The 14,959-nt window shown below is 40.4% G+C and overlaps 1 pseudogene; it reads left to right on the plus strand.

Moving 5' to 3' along the window:
• The first annotated feature begins 2,329 nt into the window (after positions 1–2,329).
• Positions 2,330–7,498, plus strand: LOC118992491 (myosin regulatory light polypeptide 9-like; annotated as a pseudogene).
• The last annotated feature ends 7,461 nt before the right edge of the window (positions 7,499–14,959 follow it).

A 14,959-nucleotide genomic window follows, 5' to 3' on the forward strand; every position in this document is an offset into this window, starting at 1 on the left:
AAGGAAAAAAATGAATTGCTCCAAAATATTACACTGAGGAGTTAACAGAGGAGAGAAGGATGACGCTGGTGGGTTGGGTACCAAGGCTTGCTCTGTCCCACACTGCCAGGAAGTCCTCAAACCTGTGTGAGGTGCTAAAAAGCCTCTTTTCAGTTCTGTTCCTGTCACCTCTCCAATCAGCCGTTAGTGTGATATCTGTCCTGCCATTGGCCTAGTCACAAAACTGGGTAACAAAACTGTTCTCTGAGAGGCGGCAACTGTAATCTGTGCCATCAGAGAATCCCAGACTTATCTCCCACGTGACTGTGAAGAAATGCTTTTGTTCTCTTGCTATCTCATCCTTTCTTTGGCTGAGTCTGTAAATGCTACTCAGCATTTCAGCAGCTCTGGGCTTTACCCTAAACTTTGCACATCCATTTGCCTGTATCTTCATGCCTATGATTATTTAATTGCTTTCTTTTAATGCTTGTGAATAAGAGCTCTGTCCTCTGAGAAAGGATCAGGAAAAACAGAACCATAAAACTAAAAGACAGGAAAACCATTTTCCATATTGTGGTGCACAACCCCGCCCCCTATTGACTGAAGCATGACAGTTTAAAACCACAAAAAGAAATTCTTTACAGCTTTAATGAGGAATAATTGATGTATCATAAATTGCACTATTTAAAGTATACGATCTGATGAGTTTCAACATGTGTATGTGCCTTTGAAACCACTGCAGTCCAGATACTGAACGTTTCCGTCGTAGGCGGCTTTTCCATTTTAGGGTGGAACAGGGTGAGTGCTCCCAGCTGAAAACTATACAGTGGTGCTGGCACCTGCAGGGCTGTCTTTGTTTCAATCTCTGTTTTCGCTGGAGAGGCAGCCCTCCATTTGACCCCTCCATGGCCTTTCCTCCTTTCCCACAGTTACAACATTCCTCCTTCTATTTACAGCCAACTCTTCACCGGGTGCTCTGTTTTTCATTCCCTCCCTACTTTCCAGATACTTCCACTATGGAGCAAGCATCCCCTTTCCCTGCTGAATCATCCACATCTTATCCACAGGCTCTTTTCAATCTTAAAATAAATAAAAACAAAAACAAACAAAAATGAAATGCCTTTTCCTGTCTCCCTATTCCTTTCTTCAGTCACTCATTGCTCTATGTCCTCTCTTCTCATGACCGAACTTCCAGAAATAGTTGTCCAAACTCACTCCCTCCACTTCCTCACTTCCTCACTTCCTCTCTTAGGCCATTCCCCTGGCCCCACCAGGCAGACACTGCTCTTGACCAGGCCACTTACTACAATTTCCCTGTTGTGTCATCCACTGTGCCCATCTCCGTCCTATCATACTGGGACACAGTTGACCCCACTATCCTTTACAAAATAGCTGGGTCATTTTCACAAAAGTAATTGATGCTCTTTTTCCCCCCTAAAGAGTCAAACAATAAATAAAAGCATTAGGAATTTCCTCCTAGACTCACCCTCTCTCACTGTTGTAAGAAACTTCAGCTGCTAGACAGCTACCTCATGCAGCTAGCTGCCCAATGCACAGAGCAGCCTCAGGAAGTCCCAGAAATTAGTCACTGTAGACACTTTTGATTTGGGGGAAGTCCCTTAGTTGCTCTGTTATAGACACCATAGAAGCCAAGAAATTGTTATAAACAAACACACAAGCAGAGAAAGGCTTGCATTCAGTAACTCTTCGACTCCTGTCCTGAGAGTTGCCTTAACTAGTTTCCTGGTGATGACATGGTAGCTGGTTCTATATGACTAGTCCCTGTTGGCCTCTGCAGACAGGAAGCCTGCCTGGCCATTCCCTTCCCGATAACCAGCCATTGTTTTCCCCTTCCTAAGGCTTATAATTGGGAGAATGGCAGGAATGAAGTAAGTCAGCTGACCCGGTGGCTTTATTGTTTTTTAAAAATTATTATTTAATTTTTAGAGAGAGAGAGAAACATTGATTTGTTGTTCTACTCATTTGTTCATTCGTTGGCTGCTTCTCGTATGTGCTCTAACCGGAGACTGAACCCAATTGAGCTACCTGGCAAGGGCCTGACCCAATGGCTTTAAAGGCATACACGTTTTTAGACACATACACAAAAAAAGTGTTCTCATAACCAATGTTTTTAACCAAGATAAAATACAAAACAGGAAATAAAAGTCACCTCTAAAATCTGCCCAGTGCAGAGCAAAGAGCCATAGCAATTTTGGTGAGCATCCTTTAGACATCTCTATGCAGTACATCCACATACATGGGGTCATGATTTACATGTTCTGTAATGGCTTTTTTCCACTCAGAATATGCAATGGATGGATATCCAAGTCACTATCTGTAGACTAACGCCATGATTGTTAATGTTTGCCAAACATCCAGATGATTTACTAAGTCAGTATCTACTGTTGGGCATTTAGTTTGTTTGCATTATTTTTTTACCATGACCTGCACAATGATAAATATCTTGTGTTCAGCTTTTTGCATTTTTGCAACTTTCTCCTTAGGCTAATTTCTAGAGTGGAGTAGCTCAATATAATGGAGCGTACATTTTACATTTTGATATAATCAGGCTCACTTCCTTCCAGAAATGTTATACCAATTTATTTTCCCGGGACAGCATGGCACCATTATCACCAACACTGGGCTTTATCAATTTCTGGCTCTACATGTGGTTTTGTAGACTGATTCGGTTTGTTTGATCAATTTGGATATTTTGATATTTTGGATATTTCGTTTGATCAGTTTGGATATTTTTTATTTTGCTAAGTTCATCTCTTTCACACTTATTATTTTAATTATTATGTATAGTCTCGGTTCTATAATCTTACCTTGTTTTCTGTTTTTATGCTTCCTTGGCGTCTCCATTTTTTTCTTTCAGTAGATTCTCTTTGTTTTCTTTGGATTGTTTTTTTCATTCTGATAGTTTTCAGGGTATTTTACCTGCTTTTAGTTCTGTAAGTGGACATTTGTACCTTTCATTAGATATGTCTTTCTTCAATAGTACAGTAGTTACTGCTCTCTGATAATATTAACCTTAAGTTTTTGTTTACCTGGCCCTCGTAACAACCCTATAGTGGTGTGTTTTCTCTCCTTCCTCCAACGAGCCCCTATCCCAGGACTGGGTCACCTCATCTGAGTGTCATGTGTATCCTCAAAATTCCTTTGGAAAGAAGAATCATACCCTGGCGGGGTCTGAGCTCCAAGAGCTCCCCCTGCCCAATTGGGCAACGATGATGATTTCTGTTCAGAACCACTTAATGTTCCTCCCTCAGCTGACAGTGTCCCGAAGGCATTATTTTCTAACCAGTCCAAGCTTGCTCTGATGTAGGCTGCGCTTCCACACAGATGATCCCGTTGCCTCCTCAGAGCAAACTAGTAAAAAGAGGCTCTGAGAAAAAGCAAGAAAACTGAGGTTTGAAAAAAGAGCGCGTGCGACTCGTCTTTGTGATCCGTACTCCATGGGAGCGCTCAGCTGGTGTCCTTTGACTGATAATCACATTAAAAAAAAAGAAGAATAAAACAGTCAAAAGCAAGAAAATCCAAAACACCAAATTGAAATTCTCTAGGCTTTTGTCAAAGAATATACTTTTAACTGGGTGCTAGTTAACTCATCTCTCTAGTGAAAGAAGTTTTATTTATGGAAAATTGTTTGATGTATATAAAAGTCTACGCATCTCTCTAGATTAGCATTTTCTAAAAGGGGTTGTTTGGGATTTTATGCAGGATGTTAATAAGTGTTAAATAAAAAATGGGTATGGTGGACTAATGAGGGAAAACACTGTGTCGAAGTTGCTCTTAGAAATTGCTCAAACAGTTGCTTTAAAAAATTTTTTTTTTATTTTTTTATAAATTTCTGTTTCCGTGCCTCTGGTTCTATTTTTTAAAGTATTTTATTTATTTATCTTTAGAGGGGAAGGGAAGGAGAGAAGGAGAGAAGTATCAATGTATGGTTGCCTCTCGTGAGTCCCCCACTGGGAACTGGCCTGCAACCCAGGCATGTGCCCTGACTGGGAATCGAACCACGATCATGTGGTTCACAGGCCTGCACTCAATCCACTGAGCTACACCAGCCAGGGCTCAAAGAGTTGCTTTTTAAAAATTTTTATTGTATTGAATATGCTATTATAGTTGTCCTGATTTTTCCCCCTTTGCCCCCCTCCATCTAGCACCCCCTACTCCCTCAGGCAATCCCCCCTTCCTCCACTGTTCATGTCCATGGGTCATGTGTGTAAGTTTTTTGGCTACTCCTTTTCCTATACTGTACTTTATAGCCCCATGGCTATTCTGTAACTACCTATTTGTATGTCTCAATCCCCTCACTTCCTCACCCATCCTCCCCTCCCCACTCCCATCTGGCAACCATCTGGTAACTAACTCCTTTTCTCTTGCTGCTTTTAAGAGTATCTCTTTATTTTCAAACTTTGGCCTTTCAATTATGATGTGTCTTGGAGTGGGCCTCTGTGCATCCACCATAATTGGGATTCTCTGTATTTCGTGGACTTGCGTGTCTATTTCCTTCAACAAATTAGGGAAGCTTTCTTTCACTATTTTTTCAGATAGAATTCCAATTTCTTGCTCTTTCTCTTCTCTTTCTGGCACCCCTGTACTGTGACAACTCTTGAAGTTGTCCCAGAGGCTGCTTATACTATCCTCATTATTTTTAAATTCTTTTTTCTTCTTGTCGTTCTGATTGGTTGTTCTTTGCTTCCTTATGCTCCAAATCATTGATTTGATTCTCATCTTCATCATTCTACTGTTTATTACCTGTAAATTGTTCTTTATTTCAATTAGTGTGTTCTTCATTTCTGACTGGATCTTTTTTATGTTGCTGAGGTCCTCACTAAGTTCCTTGAGCATCCTTATAACCAGTGTTTTGCAATCTGCACCTGAGAGATTGCTTATCTCCATTTTGTTTAGTTCTTTTTCCTGGAGTTTTGATCTGTTCTTTCATTTGGGCCTTTTTTTTGTCTCTTTTTTTTTTGAAGCCTCCCTGTGTTTGTTTCTATGTATTAGGTAGAGCTTCTTTGACTCTGTGTGTTGGTAGCATGGCCCAATGTAGCAGGTGTCCTGTAGGGTCCAGTGGCACAGCCTCCTCTATCACCAAGTTGGGTACTTTAGGTGCAACTTTCCTGTCGGCTGAGCATAACCTCCTCTTGTATTTGAGCCTTGGTTGCTTTTGACAGGTCCATGGGAGGGATTTACCCAGGCCAGTTGGCTGCAAGGTTTGGCTGTGACCACTGACAACCAACTTCCACCCTCCATGGAGGATCAGCTGTGCAGGGGCACGGTGGTGGTGCTCTGATGTGGTCTCTAGCTGCCCACTGGGTACACTGACCCTGGGGTTTCCTGGGTAGTGCAGGCCAAGGTCAGCACCACCTGTGTTTTGCCTAGGGCACCCTGCCTGAGCTATAAAGCAGTCTGAGATGGCTGCTACTTGTGTTGGACTTGGAGATTCCCAGGTGAAGCAAAGCTGTGAATCTAATATGACTGTCACTAGGGCTCACTGAAGCCAGCTATTGCTTATTTGAAAGGATTTGGGAGCCAAGACCAGCCATTCTTATGGAAAGGCAGCTTGGGTGGGCCCATAAGTTATATAGGACAGAGCCTCTGGGGATCTCCAAGGTCAGTGTTAGCTAGGTTAATGTAGTCTCAGATATGGTACCAGCTTACTGGCTCTATGGGAGGAGGGTTTAGGAAAGGAACAATGGCCTCTGCTTACCTTGATGCTAAAACTTCAGTTTCTCCCTGTATGCCACTGGTGACTTTCATGTTGCTATCCCTGTTCTGAGACTCAGAGGGAGTGAGTCTGAGTAGGCGAGTTGATGTGTGGGCTCTTTAAGAAGTTCTTTAACTGCTTGGTGCTCCAGAATTTTTTCCACTGACTCAACCCCTGCTGGTGTTTGCAGCCAGAAGTTGTGGGATCTTATCTTCCTGGTACTGGAATCCTGGGCTAAGGGAGCCTGGTGTGGGGCTAGGACTCCTCACTCCTGTAATATCCCTCCCAAACTTTTATCCACATGGGTGTTGGACCAGCCCATTCCTCATTAGCACCCCCCTCTTACCAGTCTGGATGGTTCAGGATTCTTTAATTCTGTAGTTGTCAGGCTTTCATTCAGCTCGATTTATGACGTTCCTGAGTGATGGCTGTTTTATATTTTAGTTGTAATTTTGATGTGGTTGTGTGAAGAGGCAAGCTGTGTCTGCCCGCCTACACTGCCATCTTGACTGGGAAGGACCAGAGTTGCCTTTAATGGGCTAATGTGCATCATGATTCTATAAGAAGATATCATGTGCAAACTTATTTGACCTCTGTTAATATCTAATAGGATACTAGTATTTTGTGGAACATAATTTGAGAAACAATGATAAATGAGGAAGGGTTCCATCAAAATCCCCTTTAATTATTAATGGAAGAAAGTAAGTTCAGATCTGCTAAGTAAAGCAAGTTTTTGAGAGAAATAGAAGACATTTCATTTATTAGCTTTCAAAGTTAAGAATGGAGATCATAAAACTCTATTTGAGTGAGAAGGTGAACCAGTGTTGAAGGTGAGAAGTTGTAATAGAGTGAGAAGTGTTGTAGAGTGAGAAGGTGAACCATACTTAGTGAATGCTGGCTGTTTCATATACTTTGTCTCAGGGAACCCAGACAAGCTTAGAGTAGTAGGCATCATTGCCCCACTTCATGGGCAATGAAGCTGAAGCTTAGAATGGATAATAATTTGCTCAAAGTCCTCAGCACTTGGAAGTGAGGAACTAGGACTTGAATCCCTGTCTGTGTGATCTCAAGCCTGTGCTCCTTCCTCTATATCACTTTTCAAACAGATTATTTTAAAATGTTTGCCAGCTCGAGGGACAGCCCACTGCTCATGGAAGACCCTCATCATCTCATGCAGGGCAGCCTCGGTTCTGGTGTCTGGCAGTGAATTAAACGGCCACCTTGTCAGGCAAAAACCAAGCCACCAAGAAGCACCCCCAGCAGGCAACATCTAATGTGTTCACCATGTTTGACCGGTCATGGATTCAGGAGTTTGAAGAGGCTGTCAACATGATTGATCAGAACAGAGAAGATTTCATTGAGAAGGCAGATTTGCGTGATACGCTTGCTTCTGTGGGGAAGAATCCAGTGGATTCTTGATGCCACGATGAAGGAGACTCCAGGGCCCATAAACTTCACTTCATGATGTTTGGTGAGAAGTTAAATGGCACAGATCCAGGAGATGTCATTAGAGATGCTTTTGTTGCTTTGATGAAGAAGCGACTGGCACCATGCAGAAAGATTACCCGAGAGAGCTGCTAACAACAGGAGAGGTGAGTTGACAGACAAGCAGGGAGGAGCTGTATAGAGACGCACCTATGGACAAAAGGAGAAATTTCAATTACATCGAGTTCCCAAACATCCTTAACACGTGGGACTAAAGATAAAGATGATTGAAAGAACTTTAGCTAAAACCTTCCAATTACTTTGTCTTACTCTGTTATATTTCCCCGATACATTCCCCATCCTCAAATACCTGTTGCATACAACTTAGTTTCTTTCACAGCGTTGCCTCTTTGTTTTGATATATTTGTTCTAGACTTTGGGGATGAGGTTGTAAATTGTGTTGAAAAAGAGATTGCAAATAAACATCAACAAATGTAAAAAAAATAAGAATGGTTTTCCATATGGGAAAGTTAAGGTAGAGAAATAGAGGGAAGATAAAGAAAGAAAATGAGAGAATAAAGAGACAGAAAAAGAGTGAATAAAGGGAACAGCAGAAAGAGGAACCAGGAAAGAATGCCTTGGGTGGTTTGCTTTAAGATAGAGACATGGAATATACAAAGAAAAAAAGGCACAGAAATATATACATTTTCAAAATTCAAACACGATGTGTAGCGTTTTATACATAGAGATACATACACAGAAGCTCATGTTTGCACAGATATTCATCCCTATTTTTAAAATGTAGGCCTCTGAGGAGCCATGAGAAATAGTCAAAGTGATGAAAAGCAAGGACGTACAACCAAGATTGCTCTACCCAGCAAAGCTATCATTGAGAATCAAAGGTCATATAGTTTCCCAGACAAGAAAAAGCTGAAGGAGTTCATCACCAACAAATCAGTGTTACACAAAATATTAAAAGGTCTTCTTTAAGGAGAAGGGGAAAAAGATAAAAAAATATGAACAATAAAATGACAATAAATACATTCCTATCAACAATTGAATCTAAAAAATGAAATAAATGAACAAGCAGAGCAGAAACAGACTCATAGATACAGAGAACATTTTGACAGTTGCCAGTTAGGAGGAAGGTTGGAAGGATGGGTAAAAAAAGTGGAGGGATTGAGAAGTAGTAACTGGAGCTCTGGCTAGGTAGCTAAATTGGTTAGAGCATCGTCCCCATGTGCCAAGGTTAGGGTTTGATCTCTGGTCAGGGCACATACAAGAAGCAACCAATGAATGCATAAATAAGTGGAATAACAAACTGATGTTTCTCTCTCTCCCTCTTTCTCTCTAAAATATCAATAATGAAAAAAGAAGTACAAATTGGTTGTTACAGAATAGTCATGGGGATGTAAAGTACAGCGTTGGGAATACAGTCAACAATATTCTAATAATTATGTATGATGTCAGGTGCGTACAAGACTTATCAGGGTGATCACTTAGTAAGTTATATAATGTCTAATCACTGGGGTGTACACCCTAAACTAATATAATGTTGTATTTATGTCAACTCTAAAAAATAAATGAAACTGAAAAAATGTAGGCCTTTGAGTTACTAATTTCAAAAATGTAGGCCTTTGAATTAGTAATCTCAAAAGTAAACATAGCTAAAAACCATCAATTAAAATACTTTTCTTCCTATCTCAATTGGGAAGTGCAGATGTTCTTCAAATCATATACTCCTGAATTTTGGTTAGAAAAATCTCTACTGTTATTCTTGGAAAATAGAGAACGTCACATTCCATGGGAGAAAATGGTTCCAGAAAATCATTCTGGCCCTGACCGATATGGTTCAGTTGTTCAGGCAACGTCCTGCACAGTGAAATGTTGCCGGTTCAATTCCCTGTCAGGTCACATGCCTGGGTTGCAGGTTCAATCCCTGGTCAGGGAGCGTACTATCTATGTTCCTTTCTCACATCTGTTTCTCTCCATCTCTTTTGCCCTCTTTACTCTTCTCTCTAAAAATAAATAAAATGGTTCTTTAAATTTTTTTATACTTCATTTGTTTATCTTAAGAAGGGAAGGGAAGGAGAGAGGGAGAGAAATATCAATGTATGCTTGCCTCTCGTGTGTCCCCTGCTCGGAACTGGCCCCTGCTAGGAACTGGCCAGCAACCCAGGCACGTGCCCTGACTGGGAATCAAACCACAATCTTTTGGTTCGCAGGCCCGTGTTCAATCCACTGAGCTACACCAGCCAGGAAAATGTTTTCTTTTTTAAAAAGAAAGTCATTCCTGTCTTGAGGGTTCTCATGATACCACTAATAAAGACTTTTAAAGCCAAATGCTATCATTTAGATTATAAATCACGATATCTCATTTGACATTTGCTTTGTGTATTAGATGGAATTAAGGACCAAATCTGGCCTGGGAGAGAAAATGTATTTTTCCCTTTCTAAAATATTGGGATTGTACCTGGATAATGTGCCTTGTGCTGCACCCAGAATGATATTTAAAATTAAGTGTTTTGAAATGAGACTTGATTTTTGTTGTTATTGTGCCTTTATGATGAAAGGTCTTTGGAGATAGGGTGAAGAGAGGCGATACCTAGTGATTTGGCTAAAGACATGTTAAAAATTTTGATAGAAAATAATTTTGTTAAAATGAAGAATTAATAAAAACTATATCTTCTCATTTGTTTGTGTATTTGTAACTTTTTAGGCACCACACAGTGATTTTACAAATTTGCACATCTGTCAGAGTATTTGTCTCTTTTCATTTAAAATTTTAATTCCTGATATATTTTCAGCTAGTTATTCTTTTAAAACTATATGTTTACCAGTTCTCTTGTTCACTGTTGCTTTTGGCACCCACTCCTTCCTTCAGAGTTCAGTTTCCTTCTACCTGAGATTATCCTTTAACAGCTCTTTCGGCCAGAACCTATAGAAAGTAAATTCTCAATCTTTGTATATCTGTCTGGAAATATCTCGAGTGAGAGAATAGAAGAATTCTATATTCTAGGTCAGAGATTTCAACCTTTTTCATCTTATTAGTTTTCATTAGTTTATGGTATACATAAACTAATTACTAAAATTCTGTGGCACACAAAAAAACATTGCATTTTTTCTGATCTGATGAAGATAGATATAATTTTGATTCATTCACACCAGATGGCTATTACTGTGTTGGCTGTTGTCATTTTTCATTTGACAACCTAAAGGAAACTAGGTCAGTGCCCCTGACTAAATAGTCAGATACTGCATGTTTAAAAATTCTGCCCTGGCTGGTGTCACTCAGTGGATTGAGTGCTGGACTGTGAACCAAAGGTTCACTAGTTTGATTCCCAGTCAGGGCACATGCCTCAGTCGTGGGCCAAGTCCACAGTAGGGTGTGCTCGAGAGGCAACCACACATTGATGTTTTTCTTCCTCTCTTTCTCCCTCCCTTCCCCTCTCCAAAAAGAAATAAATAAAATCTTTTAAAAAATGCGTTCATCACACCAGTTGAGAATCACTGTTCTAGGTCATTGTCACTTTGGAGATGGTATTCTAGTCTTCTGTAACCTATTGTTACTCATGATAGTCTGCTATAAGTCTACTAAATAGTCACGCCTTTGAAAGTAAGCTTTATCATCTCTCTGGTAGTTTTAAGATTTTTCTCTTTGACTTTGATGTTCCATAGTTTCACTTCAACATGTCTAGGTGAGGGTGTATTATTTTTCCTGCTTAGCAGGTGGGCTTTTTCAATTTAAAAAAACCCCAGATCTTCAAAATTTCACCGATATACCTCCAAATACTGTCTCTCCTCCATTTTCTTTGTAACTCCTATTGAATGTACATGGGCTCTTCTCATTTTGTCCTTCATATCTCTGATTTATTTTTAAAATTTTAAATCTATTTGTGTTTGTGGTGCATTTTTGATGATTTCTTTATATCTAGCTTTCAATTCATCGATTTCTCTTCAGTTATGTCTGCTGTAGTGTGTAATCTGTCCATTGAAAGTTTTCCACAATGGTTGTATTTTCCATTTCTGAAATTCCTAATTGGTTCTTTTATCCTATTGGTATTTTTTATAAGGTATCTATTCCTGAAAACATTTTAAAGTTATTTTAAAATCTCTTTACACTGTTCTATTATTGAGTTTTGGAGGTGCATCTTTCCCTGTCTCTGCCTCTCCCTGGTTTACTCTCCCTCTTGGTGGCTGTGAGCTCACCTGCAGCAGGGCCGTCTCCTGGGGAGTTGCGTGCTGGGGATCTGGAAGGTGTTTTCAGCAGGTTGGTGTCACAGTTCGCTGCTGCCAGGACTCTGCAGGTCTCACTAGTGATGGAAGAGCTTTCATGTTGAATTTTTAGCTCAAGGTTTCTGCATCAGATACCAAACTGTGTGTGTGTGGCGTCTGCCTGAGGACATATGCATAAATCAGTCCTCCTTTCGTTTGGTATTGTACAGGCACAGAACTAGTAGAATGGACTTCAGAGTTTTAAAATATGGCCCATTTTTCTCAAAGCTGTTTTCAGTTCCATTTTTCAGTTTTGTTTTGAAGCAGGAAACGTTGAGCTCTTTCACCCATTTATGTTGTGGTAAAAAGTAGACTGTGTTGTTTTGAACTAAATCAACAGTTCAATACTGAGGGAGTCTCTTCAAGCCTCTCTATTAGCTGTTGCTTTTCTCTCTCCGCAGGACGGAAGGCACTGGGAATTGAAGAATGCTCTTCTTGTCTGTGATTTACAGACTTGGTTAGAAGGCACTGTGAATTATCCTTGCCTTGAATAAACCTCAATGATTCATTGCTGTTGGGGAATTAGAAACTATTGATTCATGTTCTCTCCTGGGAGGAGTTGCTTCTCTCTGCTAAGGGTGCATCCTAGGGCTGGGTTTGGGTCCCCACTTTGCCAACAGGCAGACTGTGGCCCGCTTTTTAATCTAGGGTGCAGGGAAGTCTTCCTCAGTTTTGGTAGGTAAAGTTTTGATACAGAGCTACATATATTTGCACATCTTTCTCTCAGATGTTACCCAATCAGACCAAACATCCCAGAGACGTGAGAGAGTTCTCTGTTATAAGAGAGTATGTTTGAGACCTGTATTGTCCAATAAGGAAGTCACTGGCTACACATGACCCCTGAGCACTTGAAATGTGGTCAGTTGAAATTGAGATACATTGTAAACGTAAAATACACAGTATCAAAAATGTAAAAATCATTGATAATTATTATATTGAGTATGTGTTGAAATGACAATATTTTGAATATATATTGGGTTAAATGAATTATGTTATTAGTGTCCCCTGTTTCTTTTTACTTTTTTAAAAATGTGACTAACTAGAAATTCTAAAATTACTTATGTGGCTGGCATTATATTCCTACTGAACGGCACAGCTGTAGAGTCTTACACACAGAGAAATCTGTAAGTTCTCTAAAAATAACTTTTTTCAGTTTGTCATTTTTCTCTCTACTTTTATCCACCATTTTTTTTACAATGTCATAATTTTTGGTATGGGTTAATGCTGTACTACGGAAGGCATACAAATGTAAAGGGTGTTGTGTCTCACATGGGTGAGGTTTTAAGGGTAGCGAAAAGGTAAAAATTGAATATTGTCAACATTACCCTTGGCAATCCCTTAGGAAGGCCTCAAGCTGTCCCTGACACGCCATCTTTCATTCGGTCCAACCCAGACCATTTTTTCTCTAGTCGATCACTGTCTCTTCAGTGAGACCAGTTGATGTAGTTGGTTTGTGTTTGGTGCCACGTTAGAGCAAGATGCAAACCTTAAACTCATACTCACCCTCGGCAAGAGAGCTGCCCATGTGGGAGAGGCGGCAGAGAATTGGGGTCCCGGCAGGAGCTGCAGTTTTACTCTTCTTGCTCACTCACCATGGAGCGGGGACACGCCTGCTTTATCTGTTTTGCTCTCACCACCCACCAATCTTTCTCTGTTTCTTTCTCACGGTTTGCTAAGTTCTTAGAGCTGAATGTGCATACTTCAGCATGTAAAGACCTCTCTCTTCTCCAGTTCTAGTGTTCTGTGGATCTATGGTACTAAAGGCCCATAAAAAGCCAAAATGAGATTGTAGCACAATGTCAATATAATGAATACCACTAAACTGTACTCTTAAAAATAGTTCAAGTGGTGAATTTTGTATTATATGTATGTACCACAACCAAAGAAAAAAGTCATAATGAAGCGTAATCACATTTTGTGGGTAGGGTGAAAATGAGGGACTTTGGAGTCAGACAGAATTGGTGAGTGGGGATGTCACAGGTTGGATTCTCTAGAAAGCAGACTCTGAGACTGAGCTTAGCATTTAGGACATTTATTTTTTTAAATGCTCTTGGCATCAAGACCTATGGGAGGGATAGGTGGAGAGCAGGAGTAGGTGTGGGGGGAAAATTGAGCTGTGCTGCAGGCATGCAAACAGGCTCAGCCTCACACGGAGCTCTGGAGCAAAACCGTCGCTGGAGAACTGCAGAGCAGTAAACTGAAGTGGCCGGACCTTCACCCCCTAACTTCAACGATGTAGGCTGTCCCAAGAAGGGATAACTGTGGATGATGCGGCTCTCTGCAGCCAAGGCAGTTCCTGAAAGGCTGACAGCTAGAGGCTATCTCTTAACAACACTTCCACAGCTGGGGCAACAAGTCCTTCCTTGAAGGGAGATTCACACAGTGCATTCAAGATGTCACCATAGAATATTTTTTCTTTACCACCCAGCATTCATTTCACCCTTCAAAACTACCTCTGAATTTCCTCTGAGGAATCACTTCTTTTACAGCACAGGGCTTCTTTATGGGATAGTAAATTACACAGCCTTCCCTCCTTCTTAGGTTGAAGATTAACTGAAGTCTCCTTCCAGGGACTTTGAGCAAAATGAAAAGATGGGGGAAAAAAAGTTTCACACTTTCTGGACTGCAGAATGGAGTCATTCTTGTTTCCCTAGTTCCCCCTCTGTTTTCTCCAGCTCTGTATTCATTCTATGAGCTCTTCACTATCCCTCTAGTTAATGTCTTTCTTTGTTAAAATTTTTATTTATTAATTTAGAGAGAAAGGAAGGAAGAGAAAGACATCAGCTTGTGGCTTCACTTACCAATACATTCAGTGATAGCTTCTTGTATGTGCCCTGACTGAGGATCAAATCTGCAACCTTGTCATATCAAGACAACACTCTAACCAACTGAACTACCCAGCCAGGGCCAATGTCCCTCTTTTTTTTTTTTTGATGAACTTAGCCAATTTCTTTTGTTTGCAACCAAATAACCCCAATTGATACTGACTCCACCCCACTGCAGTGTTTGTTCTTGAGTAAGTCTCTCTGAGTCTTAGTTTTCTCATCTGCAAATTTAGCACAATAAAGTTTACCTTGCAGGGTAGAGCCAGGGTAAGAGATAGTATATTGGGTCAGAATTGTAATTAAGAGTCTAAGGGGCTGTAAAACTAATGAGGGCAGATTCTGGTTCTCCAGTTTACACTGTGAGTTTCTCTACTAGAATGCCAAATGTCATATGTGGTAAATGTGGGAATAATGCGGATTTCTTGTTTGCCAAATTTCTTTTTTGGACTGAGTTTCACATCGTCTCCTCTGTAGTGCTCTTCTCTAAAGGGCTGAGGGGTGACACCATTCATGATACTGCAGCATAAGTTAATGGGGTGAGGGAAGGACACAGTAATCTCTCTTTCAAGGAAAGTTGGACCAATGGATAATCAGGTAGAAAGTTTAAAACATAAAATATGTCCAAGGGAGTTTATAGTAAAATCCTTTAAAAAGTTAATATTGGAGAAGATGGCTGATAACTGCCATGGGATTTAGTTGTATTAAATAACATTTGTTTTGATGGGTATTTTTTCCAGTG

This window comes from Sturnira hondurensis, unplaced genomic scaffold (genome assembly GCF_014824575.4).
Source record: "Sturnira hondurensis isolate 20B ecotype Veracruz unplaced genomic scaffold, ASM1482457v3 Scaffold0008196, whole genome shotgun sequence".
NCBI classification, from domain to species: domain Eukaryota; kingdom Metazoa; phylum Chordata; class Mammalia; order Chiroptera; family Phyllostomidae; genus Sturnira; species Sturnira hondurensis.